Raw genomic sequence first — 16,917 nt, forward strand, 5'->3', positions numbered from 1 at the left:
CTTTTGTCAACGTTTAGACGGCAGGACGTGCAAATGCGTAAATTTGTATTCAATGTGGACATTGGAGCATAACCAGTCGCTTTCAGTTTATCTATGGTGCTTTCGGTGAGATTTCGTAACTCTTTTGAACACTTTTTCCATCAAACGGCCTACAACAGTTGAGAAAGCGGCTACTCATGTTGTTCGTAATATTTCAATAAACAAAATCACTTTTAAGTTTTTACTGACTAGTTTGGTGTCATTTGCTTTGACTGAAGAAAAAATTACTATAAGATCTTTAACAACCTTAGTAGTAGTAATTTTTTGCTTTTTCGTGAGCATTGTCATGGTATGTACCTATCATGCATTTGTTGTTGTTGAAGATACCTGTTTCCTCCCGATCATAAAGTCTATTCTCTAAGAGGTATATTTTTTGCAGGTAAACTATAGACGTACACGTGTATATAAATCTTTGATTTTGCAGCTTTTGTCTTAAAAATAACATTTCTGATATGTTTCTATCAACGTTATTATCAACAGGTTTCAACACTATTAAAAGAATTTTTCGCCAGTCACGTGCAATGAAAATTATGACACTATCAGTACTTTTGATCACAACACTGGATCGTGTCTAAGTTTCTTATAGATGCTATGAATAATTAAATCAAAATATCATGAAAACAACTTGTTTAAATCACGTCCCTTAACAATAAAATCTGCATCAAACTGCAATTCTCGAAATAACTTACACAGAAAAAAAATTTTTTTACTAAATGTGAAAATTGTGAAATGTTTGAAATGTCATAACTTTTTTGTTTATTAGTTTACCATCATAAAATTTTTATGGTAGATAACTAATATAATGGACCGTTTTCCTAAAAAAATTACGTTCGAAAAAAGATAGGGTTTTGAGATATTTGAGTTTTTGTGACAAAAATGATATTTTTAAAGGCAAAAAAATTTTTTTTTTACTGTGCACTGTGCAGAATCACCATTTAGTTGTCTAACTTTGCTGAAAAAATCATAACAATCGAACATTCCGTTTTTGCTGTGCAGCTTTTTAAATATTTTTGAACCATTTTCACATACACCCTTTTGAAAAGTTAGTCGTGACTCAATATGAAGATTTGATATCGAAAAATGACGATTTAGATGAAATTGAAAAACTGTGCAGAGTTTCAAATATTTTCGAAATGGTCGCTCAGGATCGACTGACATGCCCCCGTGGAATGCCTCTATAGTGAATGACAACTGGGTGAAAAATTATGTGAAATCTTGTTCTGCATTTCGTACCGAACTCTCGTATGTAAACAAACTTGATCTTCGAGGCTCTAAGCTAGTATGAGCTCCTCCAAAATTTAAAGTTGCTCTCAAAGCTTCCAGGCCTGAACGCCCTTTTCATAGCAGTGACTTTCGATAATTTAGCTGACCGAGATAAAGCAATTAAATCATCTGGAATACAGCGAGATAATACCCATCGCCAGGTAAAGCTGAGTGACATCTCGATCGGTGATGGACTACGGAGAGGTCGAACGAGCGGAATGTTTTGGATTGGGAGGAGGTTGCAGACTACAGACCACGCCGAGCACATCGAGGTTCCTGAAGAGACATCAAATGACAAAACTCTTCGATGTTCAGTCAGATTGCGTACGCAAACTAACAGTCACTGTTGAGGTACATACTATGCTAAATAAATCAGTGAGTATAGTTTTATATAAAAATATAAATTATTCTGAAATGAATAATATTAAAACTAATACATTATTCTATTTATAAAAAGGGAGATGTGGTAGATACTCCAGACCGTAAGTATAATCCACCTTCTAGTATAAGTGATGAATGTGTATTAGTGCTAATGCAATGCTTCCTTATCCTCAACGCTTGACTATCAGGCGAGCAAGCTCAGTCAGGCATTCTATGAGTTAGACGCGTGCGCTTCGGATCTCGGTACTACAGGAATATGTCTTGGAAAAATATTTGCAGCCACTAAATTATTTAGTTTTAAGTTTATTGCAAATTATTTTTATTAACTAAAGCCCCTTAGAAGAGACAGAAAACGTTACAAATGTATTGCCTGTGAGTTATCATATGAAAATATTACAGAGAACACTTCATAAAGCTTTTTTGAAAAGTCATGAAAAAATGGGTATACCACTACAAAGACGTTCAGTAGAATTTCATCTACCTCCTAATAGAAAGGTTACAAGCCCTTATGCGCTTGACATTAAAAAAAAACAAGCATAGGTCCATTTAAGCATGTTTGAATTACATTTCGATAGTTTCCATATCAAAAACTTGCATATCCGACCACTTGGAATGCAACTATAATGAAGTACCCCATCTAAAATGAAGTACCCCATATCTAAATGATTTAAGCCAAATATAGTTATATGCTGTTTTAATTGGCTTTTTTTTCGGTGAAGAAAAATTCAAGACAGTAATTTAGCGTTGCGCCTTTTTTCTTACTAGGGGAAACCGCCAAATGTAGAACGGCTAATTTTGTCGCCTATTGTTGAACTCCCATAAGAAATGCACGTGCGTTCAACAATAGGCGAAGAAATTAACCGTTCAACATTTGGCGAGTTACCCTACACTTCAGCCATCATCAGACGCTACTAGCTGGCAACCTCCTAGCTGTTCAGTCAGACTAACATAGCTAGTAGTTCTTAATAATTATTATGAATATCATCTCCTAACAATATTTAAATTTATTAAGTCTTATGGGTGTAGTTTCCGATATCAGCTATGAATTTATGAATTCCACGATGATTGGCTCAAATTAGATTTTTTAACAGTGATCACGGTATATAGAAGACAAGGTAGGCTCGTGAGAAAAATGACACTTCAACAGTGACACATATTTTACCACCACATGTACAACAGTAGGTTAGAATGGGGCATCAAGGTATTTTTTTTTCAAATCAATGGTTTTTCGATACTATTCGGGGTCCCAAACAAATGTGCAGAATTTGGGCCCGATTGGCTGCTTACTCGCCTTCCGCATCACGTTTGAAGTTTGTATGGAAGTTAGTATGAGAAAACGTATTTTTGAGCATTTTTACTTCTAGAGGTTCCAGTTTATCGTAAACCAAGTGGCACATTGTGTTAAAGTATAACCCGAAGGATGCCAAAAACTTTGCTAAAGAAGGTACGTTGCTGGAATCTCCACAGAAAAGTTATAACCCTTCGAAGATTGTTTGCTCAAGCCATTCGCAAAACAAATGATTATTCTGTCTTCACTGCCGAACTACGTAGACAAATAATTTTAACTGAGTGTTATTTTAAAATTATTAATCTTGTAGGGCTGGGATGCAAATTAGAGTTATTCGCAGGGCCGGATCTAGTGGGGGTCCGGGGGGGCCGTGGCCCCGGGCCCCCACAAATCTTCTGTACCAAAACCAACGTTTTTTGTACATTTTAGGGCCCCCACAGGCTTTCGGCCCCGGGGCCCCCATCCGGCTAAATCCGCCCCTGGTTATTCGGAACCATTTTTCATCGTAAAAATCTGGACAAAAAGGTAGAAGGGGCTTGCCCACAAACAACCATAAGTTACCCTGTAGCGCCAGCAGAAACGGCAGCCCTTCCTTTGCATCGCTCAATGTGCAAAAACGAACCATAAAAAATGAAAAACTTTCCGTAAATAACATCTGAATATTCCATAAAACATACATAAATATTTGGTATATTCCATAAAGAATAATTTTATAATCCATTAGAAAATGATCCATTAAATCTAATTCTAATCATACATAAAATAGTTTGGTATATTCCATGAAGAATAATTTTATAATCCATTAGAAAATGATCCATTAAATCTTATTCTAATCTAATAACATAAAATTTCAAATTTGGGCAAATTTTTATCATGTTGATGATCCATAATTTCAGTAATATGATCCATAACTTTGTTTATATGATTCACAATTTTGATAATGTGGTCCATAATGCTTGGAAAGAAGGCCAATGAAACTATATTAATTGATCCACACATTTTTTAAAAACCTATGGATCATATGGAATCTCCTGAACTATGTTATGGATTTATGGTAGAGTTTTATGGACCATTCAGATGTTATTCACGGATCGTTTTTCATTTTTTATGGATCCGTCTTTATTGTTTGTATGCAAAACATTTATTTCTTCCATATAGTTCGAACAATCAATCTTCGAAGCGTTATAAAAAATTAGTAGACATTTCAGCAACGTACCTTTTTCAGCAAAGTGTTTCGGTATCTTTCAGACTATATGCTAACATAATGAGCACATGATTGACGATAAATTGAAATCGCTTGGAGCAGTATGCAAAAAGTACGTTTTCCTATACTAATTTCCATATAAATTATAAACGCGATGCGGAAATCAGGGAAGCAACCAATCGAGCCAATCTTTTATACAGTTGATTGGGTTCCCAAAACGATTCAGAAAAACCTTGATTTCACTTGATTGGAAGGAATTTGCGCTTTTCCATAAAACGCCCCACTCTTGTAGGCATGCTGAAACCATAGAACATCGTCCTGGTTTGGCTTGTGCAAAGATAGTAGTGACGTCACAAACTAAATGTAGATATACGTACTGAGTCTGCCTTGTTTTGTGTATGCCGTGACACTGACCAAATACTATCATTTTCATAGCCGAAAGCTATATAAATGATCTGAACTGACAAAATTATCAAATGACTTCACAATTTTATAATAAATTCCATATCAAGTTTTTCGAATTATTGTAACACCACATTCTCCACGTGACAGATTCCTTATTTTGCTGTCAGCGGTAGCAGTCTCGGAGAGCAACATCTGAGCCTACCATGGTTCCGCACATAAAAATAGAGCATCAAATTCTCTGTTGTGCTCGAAACCTATCTCAACTTCGGAAAATGTGCGCCATGAAAGTGTCCTGTTCGCTGCTTCACCCCAGGTGTTTTCCCGCAGAGCTTGTGCCGCACACCACCCAACGAAAGCTCCACCCTATTATATGTATGTTTACTTGCCACGCTTTGCCATCCTCCGACCGGGATGCTGCGAGAAAGCTCCCCCTACCCCGCATCCATCGTGGCCTCATCCTATGGCTGGCTGGGTGTGTGTGCGTGAACATGTGAACAAAACGTGCTTGCCAGCACAAAACCCCAGGCAGAGCTTGAGCACCGCTGGATCCGCCGCCCGTATAGTTGTCATTCAGCCAACGTGTTTTTCATCCGGAGGGAACGTTCCGAAATCCTTGGCCGAGAGAAGCTCAAGCCCGGATTGCTCTCAGGTGCTCTCCCACTTTTCGGTTGGGTTGGGTTGGGATGCTGCAGCAGCAGCTGTCTAACTTCGATGCTGTATTGTGCTGAATGTTGTACCGTGTTGTGCAAGTCCCCGTGTGAACCGCTATAACTTTGGGAGGCTCATCGCATTCTCCGGGTTGTGGCAAATTTGGAAGCCCAGTTCTTTTCAGTCGGAGCGCTGACGTCACTTAGGGTATATCCGCAGTCGGAGTTTTCCCCATCCGTGGTGGTACTGTGCTGTGTGTGTCCCTTTGCTGAGGAAGATTTGGTGCCTCACTAGGTGCTGCTGGTGTCGAATCCCGGGAACTCTGGAAGTTATACCGTTCTAGTGGATGTGCAATTGTCCTCGGGTGCACGATTGTGGCCTGTCCGGTCTGAAAATCCCGTGTTAAGGGTGCTGGGTTGTGCTTGGTGAAAGTGTTTGACAAGGGATTTTCTGGAGGATACTTTTTGGTGAGATCTAGCAGGAAGATACAGTGTCAAGTGAGTGAATCGTTTGGGAATCGGAATTAAAAGTGCCAGATAGTTCAGAAGTCTAAGGAAGCGAAGATTCTCGTGGACGTGGGTTCCTAGGGAAGGACTTTTTTCAGGTTGAATAATCCCTGAAAAGGTTAATGATTAGAATGGAAGTGAAAAAAGTGACAGAACTGAAGGATTGTGTACATTTGACGAAGGAAGAGATGAAAGAAGCTTTCGGATAATGAGTAATTTAAGTAATGTTTCGAGAAGAAAAACATTGAATCAATATTTCGAGTAGGGTGAATGTTTTGAAGTGCTTTTGTGATGCTTTGATGCTGGATGGGACCCGAAATCATCCTCGGATGACCGGAAATTCGCATTGCCAATGGGTATAATATTGAGAATCTAACGAGTAATCATCGGCGTTGGGTTGTCCGGATGAGACAGGAGTTGAGTTTTCATGTTGTTTGTCTTTATGTAGGCCATAATATTATGGAACGTATATTCCAGTTTTCTTCTCTATCTTACAAAGGTATACGAGATGGGTTCTCTTTTCATGTGCTATTTCGCTTACTCCCTGCCAACAGCTAGCACGGTTGGAAGCTGCTGAGCTACGAAAATCCACACCAGAGCACAGCAGTATGTACCCATATTTACGGAGTAGGGGGAAAGCTCTGCGTGGATGTGGGTGGTTGCGACTTTGTGTGGCGTGTTGAAAATTCTAAATTTTAGCTTTTAACAGGAAAGCAGGATAATGATGAAAAATGTGATAATCGTGGCGAAGTTGCTTCGCTTGCCAAGAAGTCCAGCCCACCCAGACGCAAGGGTTTTAAACTATGAGATTTTACAACCGAGCCTTCTGGTAGCGGTACGTACGTCGCTGCATGGGTTAACAATACTTCTCATTTCTTTATGGCTTCTGTTGAGCGACTCGGCTGCCCATGCAGGTGTAGAATAGTAGAGAAAGCGAAAATGTGGCGCCGGAAAGTTGGAAAGCATGTGATACACAGCTTTTTATCGTCCGTGTATGTGGATATTCTATTTCGAGATAGAAATGGAAGGGAATGCTTTTCCGCAGCACATCTTTCGTTTACTATTGTTGGATCTATTCCGTCGACAATGGTTTGACAGGTTTGTATCTGTAGTCAGTGATTGTACAAAGGAAGCTAAGATGCTTGCTGGGACAGTTTGTCTATCCAATAACTTCCGACGGAATCGAGGTTTCCTTTTCGGTGGATTGTCATATAAAAGCTTTACATGTGTTCAAAACAGTAGTTATAGTTTCATTTTTCATATATTGAAAGGTGGCTTTGAAAGGAAATTTAATAATTATATACAAATATATTGTAAATGTTAACGTTTTAAGTTTGTACATATTTTATAGCATAAAGGTGCGATGAGATTATAACCGAAGAATCTATTTGAAAAAAGTGTGTACTCTGTTTCCATACTATTTTTTCGCGCATTATAAAATTTTAAAAACTCATTAGAGAGCACTTTAGGGGATGGATTTTACTATTTCCATTAATTCATATCTCTTTGCGTTTATTTTAATGCATTGCAGTAGTCCTGATTTATTTTTCGATTCTGACATTTTTTCTCAAAGGTGGGCACTTGACATAAAAACAATGTATTTTTAATAACCTTGGAACGCAATGGCCAATCGAGCCAATTTTTAGTAGGAAACCACTAGACCGCATTCCCGTTGATTGCAACTTGTTGCGAGGGAATCGGAAAATGTTCAGTACCAAAAAGTATATCCCGCATTTTTGTACACAAATATACACACACACAGACATAACCTCAATTCGTTGAGTTGAATCGATTGGTATATAATATTATGGGTCTCCGAGCCTTCTATAAAAAAAAATCGGCTTTTGAGAGATCCTTTAGTCTTCATTATACTTTATATGCGAGAAAGGGAAAAACTCAATTATCATAATAAGCCGAATACGGCACGCGCTTGCAAACTGATACATATGGTTCTTTGAGATATTTGCAAGTTTGTTCCTCTATTCTTAAAATAATTCGACTCATCTTTGGACACTCAGTTCGTTAAACTGACATTACCCGGGTAGAAGCCGTGATATTGATAACAAAATATAATATGAACTTGTTTGAAATAAGAGTAAAAATAACAAGGGAATATAACAAAAAAAATGCACCGAAATGTCATAAAAATATCAGGTTTTGCTCAGCTAAAAAGCTTAATAGCTCAAGCTATTGATAAGTTCTTGTTAATAGTAAAACCTGATATTCTTATGATATTTGTTTTAATGTTAATGAGCTGTTATCGTCTACCCGGGTACCATCCTTCATCTATGCAGCATACCGCTCCTGAGCTACTGTATCGGGTTTTCAGCTTGCGTTTAACAGTTGCCCTATGTTTCACAATTTGGAGAAATTTAGTGCTATTTGTGGATTGATTGTTGTCACGGTGCCACAGAAGAATTCTTCGACTGTAGCGGCAGCTAACCAAATCCAGCCAAAACTTTACAGGGCCAATGTGGGCTGCGAATAATTCAGCCCAGAATCACAATTCTTATCCTAAAATAAGCCTCCTGTCAAATTTTCAGCTAATCCGGAAAAAAATTAGGAACATGGCCAAAACCGGTACAGTTCCCCTAGATGGTGTAAAATCAAAGGGCAGAATTTTTCGCCTTGAGTGTAGGACAACACTGAAGCCAACAAAACAAGAACTGACATTTGTTTTGTAGTCGTTTTTTGATACTCGAGCATTTTTCGATCTAGTACCCATTTCAATGTTTCGTCCATTCTTCGATCTCTGCCTATCTCGATGGTCCCTTCGATATAGAGATGTGGAGAGTCGATACAATGAAAATACACGGACAGTCTAAAAGAAATGTAATTTGCGTTGCGTTGCGTTGCGTTGCGTTGGTAACGGAGTATTTCGTAGATTGCATACTGATAGCTGTCATGTATATCTTTAACTTCCTTACTCCAAATGCTTATGGAATACTATTTGGGAATTAATAGCAATCCAAATGGAGGTCCGAGAAGAGAAAGCATGAAAACTACCATTGCTGGCCACGCCCATCTTCTCCGTTACAAGGAAAGGGAAGGAAATGATGATATGACATCTACTTAACAAGAGGCCAGCGACTCACCGACGCCCTCATAGATGTCAAGGAGTTGGATGGTTGGGAGGGATGTTGTACGGGAATCATCACTATAAGCAAGTGATAACAGAATGCATTTCGTAAATACGTTGGGAGTTACGTTGCTAAGAAAATTATTGTAACTCCGTTTTCCTTTGTCGTCCTGGGATGGGGCAACGTTATTATATATATAAAACGTTATTATATATATAAAAAAAATAATGATAATTATGATATGATTGCAAACGCTACGATTATGATTGTTGGTTAATCTTAGCAAAATTTTCAGAGAGATTTCAGAAAGGAAATATTTGAAGCAATTATTAAAACAAGAGATTGAGCAAGAGAAAAATGCAAAATGCATCAGCAATTTTATTTGTTAAATAAATGTGATCTTCCAGTTTGCCAATACATTAAGATTGATTATAAGTAATAAAATACATGGAATGGAACAGAATTTTTGTTAAGAAAAAAAAGGTATTGAAATGTTGTTACAAAGGGAGTAGGTATATTTTATATGATGTCAAATTCTAACAAAACTGCTGTACATTTGAAAGCTTCGCTAGTTCGTTTACTTTAACAAAAATTTTTTTTTTTCATTTATGTGATAATGCTTTAGATTCGCAGCTTATTTTAAATTACTGGAAATATTGAAAATCAAGCAAATCCATTTATCCAATTGATTCTAAAGTAAGTGAAAGCAGTAAAATTTTGGATATTTTCTACACATCGGATCTAACGCCCTAATTGTTTTTTGTCATTAAACAGAGGTACCAAGGAACAAACTCACCGAATTGTCGTCTTTTTCCTATATGACACATACAAAACACTGCACTTCACTTTATAAGGCACTTGAAAAAAATCTAAATTTTTAATACATTTGGAAAGAAATAATCATAATGCATATGCAAAAAAAATGACGGGAGCGAAATAAAAACACGTTCAATCAGAAGCACGGCGCACTACGATCCATTCAGTCTAAAAGAAATGTAATTTGTAACAAATACTTTGTTCGCAGCTACAAATCGTTTTCTAAACCAAAAAAATAAGCGAACTTATGAACACGAAAATGAGCATTATGACCGTACAATTCATAGTTGCTACTCCAAATCAAATCAAATCAAGGATTGTAAGCCCAACTTGAGACCAGCATCTCCACGATTGTCTTGGGAAATAATATTGTGTTAGCTACAAGGGATATTATATCTGGATTCACTTCAGTAAGTGATGCGATCTATGGGATGGAATATATCAACGCGCATTTAAAATGTTTTACCCACGATCCTTGCTATCGAACAGTGTTGCTAGCTGACACCACAGATATTCAACTTATTGGCAGCACAAACAAAACAAAATATTTACGAAAAACAGATCCAAACACCCGAATCTTTCGCAAGATTCCTGATGCTGGATCCAAAATGAAACACGATCAATCGCGTTTTAAATTATTTCCTTTCCGACCGTAGAAAGCTGAACATAATACCCGGACCTCGAAAAAATCTACGTGCGAAACGAAAAACGCGTATAGCACGCACTAATTGATTTGTTTCCGCACAAAACAGAACTGAACACCCGAAGCTCGGAAAAATTCCACTTCGATACGAATCATGATAAATCGCAAAATAATAAATTTGCTTTCCTACCGGACAAAATGAAAATCAAAAAAAAAAATGAGCTGGCTTTTAACAAAATCGAAAACAATCTGTTGAGGACATCTCCTCGAGTCGTGGCCAAATCAAACTTTTAGCTGGGAAGGTGGTCAAAGTCTATTTTCACATACATACATACGTCCAATTCTGTCCAATTTCCGCTTCCACACCAATGGCGACCGAATCGCAGCCACATCGCGTGTGTTTGGGGGAAACTTTAATCTGTTTAGATTGGTGACTCTGGAAATGCGCGATGCCTTGTGGTGTGGCTAATACTATTTTGGATTTTGAAAAGTTTCACCTCAGTTGGCACATCGATTGCTTCATTTAAAAAATCAAAAATTGAATCATTTTTAAATCATTCAAATAATTTATAAAAGCTGATTTCATTTCATCTTTTTTTATACGCTCGAGACAAAGCAAAAACCAAGCTACTTCGAAACATTCAATTTAGATTGAGTATTGAACACCTTTGGAACATTTTCTGGCTTATTTTGGCCCCCCTTGTGTTTTTGATTTTTCGTGTAGACATTTCGTCAATCCAGCCTCTTTGAAATAACACGGGAACAAAAGCCTTACACATCGGTAAAATTTTTGCCTTTTCGTGTCGAAATTCCGTCGCAAACGACTGGAAATTAATTGAAATGGTTGAATGAACTTCTGGAACTAATTCAGAAGAGAATGAACGTTATGTCTGTTTGTCTGTCGCGATAAAGAATGCTTTGTTCCATTCCAACTAACATACTATTCCTTTCCAGTGCGCTCATGGAGATGCAGAGGAATCATCGGTCTCTTGCAGCTATGAGTGTCGAACTCATTTCCTTCCCCTTATCCTAATTGGCTATAAGGACGTGACCAGCATCGTTATTGGTCTGGAATTAAAGAAACTCCGAAGCATGTACAGTAGGGTGGCTCAAATTAGTATGAGAAAAACTTTGTTAAATTTTTTTTGATGGGCCGCCCTCTTATTCTGTTCTATTTGATGCCCTGATGCTCTGGACAAAATTTCAGCCGAATCGGTCAACGTTTGGGCGGTGCTAAACTCGTTGGAAGTTTATATGGAAAAATGTATGCAGAAACATCCAAAAACAGTAAATTGCAGCTGGACTACACAACTTACGATGAAGAACTATGTTACTCATTCAGATCTTGGAGAATTTAATACAGAATGTTATGCAGAAAACCGCGAGAAGATTCGAGCTTGCCCGACTAAGTTATTAGCATTTCTCTGCAGTGGGGTTTGAGCAAATTTCGTTTCTTTTACCTTTGAAAGAAATAAATTCACCCCTACAACACTCCAGTAAAATGCTAATATCTTTGCGTAATAAACTCTAATCTTCTCGCGGTTTTCAGCATAACATTCTGTATTTTATTTTACAAGAACTGAATGAGTATCATGGTTCTTGATCGTAAATTGTGCCGTCCAACTGCAAATCACTGTTTTTGGATGTTTCTGCATACATTTTCCATATAAACTTCCAACGAGTTTAGCACTGCCCAAACGTTGACCGATTTGGCTGAAATTTTGTCCAGAGCATCAGGGCATCAAATAGAACCGAATAAGAGGGCGGCCCATCAAAAAATTTGAAAAAGTGTTTTTAGAGCCACCCTAATGTACAGTGAGAGTAGCTTTCTAGTCTCAAGCAGACTTTCGATTGGTGAGCTCACTGAGTTGTACATATTGATTGTTTCTCGTCCAATCACGACTAGCAACTACGATGTGTACAGTCAATCAAGCCAAGCTTAAGCTATTCATATAAATTAATGGATCGATTACCTATATTACAGGCTCTGTAAATCTTTGCATCTTTTGTAAAACATGCTTATCGTTTATCTGAATCCTAAGGACTAAATAAGGACAGACGTTGCTATGGTTTATGGAACAAGGAAACGTCCCCTAGATTCATCGTCTCAAATAAAAAAACTAATACTTTCCGTGCGAGTTTATTTTGCTGAGTGATAGCCATTTTTTCGATAACATCAAATCCAAATATCCTAAAGGGTCAATGTACCGGTTTTTGATCATTTTATTGGCTATTTTGGTCAACCCTAAAAAATACATATTTTTTCAAAAATAATCGATCAGTTTCAAACAGTATAGAAGTGAACAGTATTAAGTGGTGTATCTCCTATTGGAGCTAAAAAATACCTCAAAAATGGCTCTCTTCTTTGAAACATTAAGAAACATATCCAAAACTGGAAAAAGATTAAATGCGGGATGTTCTGCGAGACACTTATGTTGGGACACAAATGCTGAAATTACGACTCTGTCCCACGAAATGTAGGACATCTGAAAACTCGATCAAATCCATATTCGAAGATCGCTTGATCTTCGAAATGTAAAAAAATATTTTTTCATAACGCGAACAATTTGTGTCTCGGAGCGTGAATAACTTGCTTCTCAAAACTCGGAAAACTCTCTTGGGGCGCGGAAAAAAGTGTTTTCGGAACTGTTTTCTAAGCTCGACGGCTTGCTTCTACTAAGGGGCCGTACACTAATTACTTAAGCATTTTTTCTGGGATTTTCGACCACCCCACCCACCCTGTAAGATTTTTCCCATATAAATAAGCGTAAGAAAATGGCACACCCCTCTTCCCCCATAAGTGCTTACGTAATTAGTGTACGACCCTCTAACGTATCATCGGAACTCAAACAATTTGCTTTTCGAAACTCGGACAATTACTCATCGAAGCTCGGACAATCTGCTTCAAGGAATTTTCCCTCCGATCTCGAAAGATAGACAGTTTGTTTTCTCTTCGAAACAAAGCATTTAAAACTCGAAAACTCGGAAATAAATATATAATTTGCGTTTCGGTACGCCGAGAATTTTGTTTAGGGAATCGGATAATTACTTCTCAAAAGTGGACAGTTTTTAATGGAAACGCGAAGAATTTCCAATCGAAACTTCCTTCTCGTAACTTTGACATTTGTATCTCAAAACCTGATAATTTTACATAATAGAATTCGGACAATTTGCGTTCCGGTATTTAAATGATTTGTGTCTCTGAACTCGAACAATTTGAACAGAACACGTTATAATTGCTTCTAAGAACTTGGTAAATTGCGCTTCGGAACGCAGAGACATTCTTCGCGGAAGTTGTACTATTTTCCAACCGGAACTTAGGCAATTTTGTTTCTGCAACGCGGAGCTCCCTCTTCTTGGATCTCGGACAATTTATATCATCTAGCTCGGACAATTTGCTGCTCGGAAGAGAGTTAACATTTTTTCTTTCTCAGATGACGACTACTCACGGAGCCCGCACGACTTGCTTTTCGCGAAAGTCTGACCGTGGAAAATTTCCGTTTTTGGAATTCTCATAACTCAGATAATTTGCTATTCGAGACTCGAAAAATTTGCTTTTCGGAACTCATTCCTGAAAATTCCTTTTCGGAAATCCATCTATTTGCTACTCGAAACTCATTTTTTCTCCGGAACTTTTTGTCTCTCAACCCTGACCATTTCTTTCTGGAACGCGGCGAATTCTTTATCGGAACTCGGAGTATATCCGTCTCGGATATCTATCCTACAAAATTGAACATTTTTCCGCTCTGTTTTACCAGTTTCAGTGTACTAAAACGATTATGGCGTATGTATTTATATTTAGATTTTCTATAACACGCCCAGTTTATAAGTTATACACATTTTAATTCACAAAAGAACGTTTTTTCATAGGAATTTGGTTTCTTTGGATCTTGCAAGATGCATATAAGTTGTTGGATTTTATTTGACACTAGCAGACCAGACGAACTTCGTTTCGCCTAAAATTGATTTATTCTTAGCTTAGTTCTCGAGTTATACAGAAATTGTTGTTTTATTTGTATGGGAGGGGTCTCGAACCATTTTAAGAACCTTCCCCGACCCCAAAAACCTCTGCATACAAATTTTCACGCCGATCGGTTCAGTAGTCTCGGAGTCTATAAGGTTCAGACAGACAGAAATTCATTTTTATGTATATAGAAGAAGAAGATGTACATTTGTTAAGAAAAACGTAATTAAACTTTACAAAACTACGAATTTTAATTGAAATTTGGCTCTGCAAAGCTAAATTTCGGCTTCTGATTTGGAGGACAAAGTTTAAATTTCACAAAATAGGCCATGCAGTATGCATGTGAGCTTTCGGATTTTATTTGTTGTGTAAAACGGAATTGAATTCACAACAGTATGTATTTTCATAAAAACTCTCTGTTTTGCAAAGCTGAATTTCAGCTTATCACGGAATTAAATTGCAAAGTACGTATTTAACAATTTGCATTTCCGAACTTGGTTCTAGGAACTCAATAATTTTAATTTTTAATGATTAAAATTCCCCTAGGAATTCTTCATTGTAACACGGATAGCTGCTTATGCGTTCCGATAAATTATGTTCTGAGAATGTACTGTCAAAGTTTTGATCATTTGCTGCTCGGAACTTGTAGAATTTGTTTCCCAGAACTCGTAAATCCTTCTCGGGACACGAATATAAGTTCCGTATCAAAACGTGGAGAATTCCTTCTCATGATTAGCTACTTGCGAAACTCCGGTACGAAACTTCCGGTACTTGCACGATTGATTTGCTTTTCGGAGCTCGGATGTGCATCTCGGAACGCGGATAATTTGCTTCTCGATCAATTCCTTCTCAGAACTAATGATAATTGGCTTCTAGGAACTTGGAGAGTTTATTCTCAGAAGGCAGAGAACTCGCCATGTCGTTTTGCACCTGGAATGCCCATCTAGCTTGCTGCTGAATTTGAATCTAACACCATCATAGTTGCAGGACGGCTGTCCGACATTCGTTCAACATGCCTTGTCCATCATATCCTTTCAGCATTTGATTGCTTCCGCGACTGTATTCAAGCTGATAGCATTTAATATAGATATAATGATTGAATTATAATTTATTGCTTATCGATTTTAATTCTAACACCCTAATAACAACATCCGAGTACTGATAATCGCGATAAAAAATATTGCATTGCTCGTTCATTATACACCCAACCGGTGATTGTTAGATTTTCTAACAATTCTGTATAATAATCTACCAAAACCTGTATTAGAACTGAGCATATGCGAATATGCTAGATTCTTATACAAATATTGTATGAGATCTTATAATCTTGCAAGCTTTTCTTACAATATTTGTTTTTCGGCTTACACTTTTTGTATAATAATCTAACAGTTTCTCATAGGTATGCCCAGTTCTTATACAGGTTTTGGTAGCTTCTTATACAGAATTGTTAGAAAATTTAACAGTCACTGGTTGGGTGTACACTATTTACACTTAAATCGTTTTGCCGATCTCGAAAAAAAAAATCTGAAAAAATTGGTTCGTTGTTGAGACTGGTGTCTCTGAAAATGCGAGTTAAATTTTATTTGGACTCTAAACAGTTTCACCTTAATATGTCATCAAATGCTTCCTTAAAGTCGCTACCGATTTACAGAACAGCGATTCATGCAGAGTTCACTACAAGGCCAAATAGTTTTTTCTCCCATTTATGCCCTTATTTATTTTGCCCTCGCGCTTAAAATGTTTTAAAGCCCATTCAGATTACGAATTTATTGACATGATAAAGAGTATCGTAATGTTAAAGTTCACTCATCTTATTTTCATTTCATTTCTCATTGTCCATTATCACACCAAATAGGGGAAAAGACTGCTTTGGCAGGTTTTGTTCTATTATTGGCAGGGGGTATTTGTCGACCAAATTTTATGAAATTTGGCCACAATATTCTTTGATATGCAAAGAATGTTTAGGCCAAATTTGAGCATAATCAGTCATAAAAAACCCCCCTGATAATAATAGAACAAAACCTGCCAAAGCCGTCATTCCCCCTACCTCGTAAATAGTTGTAATCTGGGTAGGCTATTAGCGATTTGGATACGCATTGAGCACTTATGCGAGCACCACTCGCGCTCAAAATATTTTAGCGATTATTAACACGCACTGAGCACTTCAGCGAGAACTACTCGCGCTCAAAATGTTTTAGCGACTTCAATACTTTTTGAGCACTTTTGCGAGCACCACTCGCGCTCATATGACTTTGCCTCTTTCCTCGTGGGACAACGAACGGAGTCGCACGCGCGATTAGACAGCACACCCCGTGATAGCTCGTTCGGCAGAACTAGGCCGCACAGGTCCATCCTTTTCCGATGCGGACTTTATTAATTTGATGAACAGCCAGGTTATCAAGTGAATCGAAAAATTAAGGTAAGGTCTAGATAATGCCTGGCAAGAATCGCCAAATGTGTGGCCTCGTGCCATCGGAAAGGGACCAGCCGAATACTAAGGTAACTATCGGGGACAATATAGTAGGGGAGGAGGTTCGGTTGTGGGCACCCCTATGTATCTTTTGACAGATAAGAGATACTGTCATTCTGACAACCGTCATTTGTTTGCTATAATAGCATGATGTTTTGTGCTCAATATCAAACCGGATGGGCATCTCTACTTTGAACTAGAAACAAATAA

The 16,917-nt window shown here is 37.7% G+C and overlaps 1 protein-coding gene across 6 annotated transcripts in view; it reads left to right on the forward strand.

Moving 5' to 3' along the window:
- The window catches only part of LOC134224978 (solute carrier family 12 member 7), an 848,828-nt gene that overhangs the window by 377,459 nt on the left and 454,452 nt on the right, over positions 1 to 16,917 (forward strand). Inside the window, exon 1 of one of the 6 annotated variants that reach the window (XM_062704681.1) lies at positions 5,571 to 5,725. The exons of the other annotated variants lie outside the window; for them this stretch is intronic. The gene's annotated coding sequence lies outside the window, so the exon portion shown is untranslated. Of the gene's footprint in view, positions 1 to 5,570; positions 5,726 to 16,917 lie in introns of those variants that run through there. 6 annotated transcript variants of the gene reach the window in all.

The sequence above is a fragment of the Armigeres subalbatus genome, chromosome 3 (genome assembly GCF_024139115.2).
Source record: "Armigeres subalbatus isolate Guangzhou_Male chromosome 3, GZ_Asu_2, whole genome shotgun sequence".
In the NCBI taxonomy this organism is placed as follows: domain Eukaryota; kingdom Metazoa; phylum Arthropoda; class Insecta; order Diptera; family Culicidae; genus Armigeres; species Armigeres subalbatus.